The sequence below is a fragment of the Populus alba genome, chromosome 5 (genome assembly GCF_005239225.2).
Source record: "Populus alba chromosome 5, ASM523922v2, whole genome shotgun sequence".
Classification (NCBI taxonomy): domain Eukaryota; kingdom Viridiplantae; phylum Streptophyta; class Magnoliopsida; order Malpighiales; family Salicaceae; genus Populus; species Populus alba.
This window is the reverse complement of record NC_133288.1, coordinates 16,117,897-16,123,043: the sequence shown is the minus strand read 5'-3', so window position 1 is coordinate 16,123,043 and position 5,147 is coordinate 16,117,897.

Genomic DNA, 5,147 nt, shown 5'->3' with positions numbered 1-5,147 from the left:
ATGATGAAGTGAAACCACAAAGTGGTTGTTTCTTATCCATCTTTAATAAAGTCCATCCAGCTCGAACTGTGTCGAAGGATCGTGCAGGAAATGAAGCACAGAAGCTGGATTCTAAGGGATGATTGGAATCATATATATTAACGATAGCTACCTGCGTGAATGTATAATTCTAGGTTGTTCTGAGTTAACTTTGGAGTTGTTTTTTCGTGTTTTTGTCTTGTAAATCCAAATTGATAGTGTGAGTTGCTGTGTTTTACCTGGATTCTATGTAAGAAATCTAAAAAAATTTAATAAAACATTATCCTTTTTATTTTGTCGGTATACCCATAGGTAAATATAATATATCACCAATAAAATATCATCTGTAATTTCATCGGTGTGTTAACAATAACCGTGATATTTACAATAATTCTTTTTTAACTCTCTGAAATATACCGACAGAATAGTTCTGTCGGTAACCCCATTAGTAATAGTGGCATTTGCAGCAATTCTTTTTCAACTCTTTCAAATATATTGATGATCTAGTTCTGTCGGTAACCCAGTCTATAATATTTTTAAAATAAAATATATTGAACAGAAGTAGAGAAATAATTAAAATAAATTTATTTTATAATTTTAAAAATAAACTAATATAAAAATCAAATATTTATTATAAATTTAAATATTTGTACATTCAAATACAATAAATCTTAAATAGAGACGGTACTAAAGGAGGAGAAAGAGGCTAGTCATCACTGGGACCGGGGAGCCAATTAGGGGGTGCACATGAACCACCCACATGTGATCTCATCTTCATTACCAATTAGCATATTTCTTCATAATCAGTAGTAAGTCGTTCATATTTATTATTAAGATAGGTCGTCTGATCTTGTACCCGCTAATCTAATATCACCATGAATTCCAAAGTTTGAACGCTCGGAATTGATTGTGAGCTTCCAACTGTTGAAGCACTACGGAATTATTCCGCCAATAATTTCATTGTTTATTTTGTCGGTAAAAATATCACGTCACCGTATAATTTGCTTTTTGAATCTCATTGTAATACCTTTAATTATTCTCTCGATATATACAAATATAATTTTTTTTTCAGTATTTACCGATGAATACAGGGGTGAAAGATTCTGTCAGTAAAGGTCATCACAATATATTAATGTAATTTTTTTTATCGTGTGTTTTATTTGTATTTATTAATTTTTTGGTAGTTTAACTTTTCCATTCAAAATAGTTTTGTTAAGAGTATATTCCACTCACTAATTAAGTTTTGAGTCTTAGATAAGTTTCTGATTTATATAAAAAAAAAAAAAATACGATTTCAGTTTGTTTAATTTCCAGCTATATACGTACTTCGCCGTGAGTGTATAACGAGGGGCGAGGTTGATTAATTCTTAAAAACTCTCAAAACAAAACACATATAGTAAAGTTATAGGAAGAGACTATATAATTCTCATTCAAATTCAAAGATAAATAACGGTCATACTCTAAGGGCTACACTTGAAATTCAAAAATAATAGAACCATGGGCATAAAATAAGTTTATTTTATTTTAAGATTGCAAAACTAAATAAATTTGTGGAGTTAAATGGCTTTTTCCCTCTTTTCTTGGGAGCAAATGAAGATATTAATCATGATATTCCAGTGGAAATATAATTATAAGGATCTGATGGGCTAGTAAGTTAATTTTGTAACTTGCTAATTCAGCGTCTAACTTAGATATGATTAGTAAAAATCTATTTTTTATATAAAATAATATTTTTTTAAATATTTTTAAAAAAAATTAGATTAACTAACCAGATCCATTATAGATCAGGTCACCACCCGAATTGTTCTTTTAACAATGGTGGAAGTATGAGTTTATTTCTTCTTCCCTTGGTATTTGGCCTTCATTTTCAGTTAATTAGGTGACTTAATTGACGGATGATGTCCATGTGAAAAGTATCACTGTTTCTTGTTTCCATTATTCAAAACAGGCCAATCCCTCTAACACAGAAACATTATATTATTTATATACAAATCCATCCTTTACTCTTCAATTTTTAATCCAAAACATTAAATAAACCTTAATTTTAGAGAGAAATAAATAAATAAATGCCTAAATTCCCAATAGATGGATGCATCTCTTCCTTTTCTTTTCTTTTTTATTAATGTGGCTGTCCGGACCAATTTGCATATATCTTAACTAATCTTACGGGTCCTAAAGTTAACAACTATATAATTCTCTAATAATCTTAAATTTTATAAAACACAAATTAATAATTTTAAAAAAATAAACCTACAATTTGATTTTTTAAGATACACCTAACGGGATTAAAGCATCTCTTCCTTCTTTTTTTTTTTTATTTATATGGGTTTCTGGGCCAGCTTGCGCGCACCACGACTAATCCCACGGCTCACTGAAAATCCTGCAAACTCAGTGAGCATGTAAGGCACCGCGGGAGTAACAGGCGTGTACGATGAAATTTGAATCCAGGATGCAGAAAAAAGAAATGAGTCTTTTTAACCACTAAACCAAGACCTCAAGTGCGCATCTCTTCCTTTTTATCTTGAGCATGCGTGCTCAAATGGTGCTTTCCTAGTAAATACGGCCTCGACGTCCCAATCGAAATAAAGTGGTCATCCTTGACGCTCAAGAAATTTGATTCCATGGAGAATAAATATGTGTCTCTCAACTGCCACCCGGGGGGGCGTCCAATGAGAAATTAAAAGTTAGGCATAACATCCATCATAAAGCCACATCTCTCCTTACCTAATACTCCTCCCCTTTATTTAGTGGGTGTATAATAGTAATTATTTTTTAAAGTATATTTTTTAACAATATATATTAAAATCATTTTTTTTATTTTTTTAAAATTATTTTTAATATTAATCTATCAAAATATATAAAGACATCTAAAAAAAATATTAATTTAAAGTAAAAAAAATATAAAATTAAAAAAAAAAAACACTTTTAAAATATAAAAATAAAGAGGGTAATATGTGTTTGCTTGCTTTTGCAATTCCACCGCCCCGCAACACTAAAGTGTCCCTATTTAACACGTTTATTTCTCTAAATACAATTTAACGATCCAGGGGGATGGATTCCATTTAAGTGTGCTAGCCAGTGTCTTGGCCACCAAGCCATCCTTAAAGTTGAAATCTCCGACAATACTCCGGAGTGTTTGAAAGTATATTAAATATTGTATTTTTAAAGTGTTTTTATTTAAATTTATTAAAATAATAAATTTTATATTTTAAATATTATTTTTAATATCCAAAAAATATTAATATAATCAGAAAAAATTAAAAAAATAAATTTTAAAAAATCAAATTTTAATAAAAATAAATTAAACTTCAATACTAAATATCTCTTTTGCAAAACTGGAAACGTGTCCCCATATAATTTGATGTTTCAACATTACTTTTTCGAAATTAAAATTATGAGTGTGTTTCTGAGTGTCATATAGATTATTTTTTAAAAAAAAAATTATTTAAAATTTTTTTAAAATCAGCAAATTAAAATCATCCAAAAATATTAAAAAATTAAATTTAAAAAGAAAAAGGTAAAACATGAAAGCTAGATATATATTTGCAAAAGTGGGAAACGTGTCCCCAAAGTAGTGCAGTTGAGAAGGCTATAAAATAAAACCCGAGGTGCCTCCAAACCTCATCCTTCACGCATTCCCGATCCTCTCTTCCCTTATCACCTCCAGTTCTATACACACCAATACTATTTGTTTTTCTACCTTCAATTAAATATTCTTCCACCCTGATCTGTCTCACTATAATATAATATGGCTGCAATTGATACTGGTCTTGCGCAAGCTTATGTGATGCGAAAGCTACACAAGGAAAAGATGGAGAGATTAGAGCAAGCAGAGAGAGGGATTGTTGCTGGTGAGAAGAAAGGTAAGAACCCTAGCGGTTGCTTCTTCTGGGGATCCAAGAAGAACCATCCTGCCAAAGTAGACTGTGAGGAAAAGCAAGCCAGAGAAAATGAAGCTTTGAATTTTAATTAGTTTGTGATTGGATATTGTAATATTTATTGCTGTAAGTATTCATCAGTCATGGCTGTCTAACATGCCATTGCCCGGTCGGTTTGGAGATTGGTAATAGTTTGAAGCTTGCCTCTATAAACTACTCTCTCTCTCTCTCTCTTCTTGTTTTATTGGTGTATTCTTTTCTTTTTTGTTAAGGTGATGATAAAGAAATGTAAAGGGAAAAAAAACTGTATCGAAGCTCTGTTTTTCTTTATATGGCGTTTGTTGATGAAGATATATAGGGAGAAAATGTCATCTCTGTTCTCTGTTCTTTTATTTAGAGAGTGCTTTTCTAAGAGGCAATTACGAGAAGATATACAGCGTTTAGCATTTAGAATATGTATTTGATTTTAAAATAGTTTTTACTGTTACGGTTTTAAAAAAATAAGGTTTGCAAAAAATATTTTTTATTCGTTTTTTTTTAAAAAAAAAAAAAAAACTTTGATAATGAAGGTCTGATATTTTTATTAATCTTTACGGTTTTAAAAATTTAATTTAATTTAAAGATACATGTTTGATTAAAATTGATGTTAGATAAATTTATAAATTTAAAATAAATAAAAATAATAATTCCTTACAAATAAAAAATATTATTTTAATTTATACAAAATTAAAATTTAAAAAAAATCATACTTTTTCTTAACTAAGATGTATAGTTTTGGAACCCGGCTCAGATTCCAGATTTTAACAGGGTCACCAGATCATCCAGGTTAATTTTTTTAAAAACATAAAATTAAAACAATATGGTTTGGAGATTGGATATTGTAATAGGTTTTAACAGGGTCACCGGATCATTCAAGTCAATTTTTTTAAAAAATAAAAATTAAAATAATGTTGTTTTCGTTAAAAAAATAAAATAAAAAAATTAACGGGTTACAACTAGGTTTTTTATTGGGTCTTGTCGTGTCAAGCTGTGGGATCAACTGGATCACATTTAATTTTATTTTCTCTTATTTTTTTTTTAATTCAGTTTGATTTCAGTTTAAAATCAATCAAATTAATTTGATTTCAATTTCAAATTAAACAAATCTTGAATTGATGTACCAAACTGAAATGGGTTTTAACACTACGCTAGATGTGAAAATGTAAGAGAGAAATCGGTGTCAATGGCAGTGGGTGTGTGGCCACTCGAGGC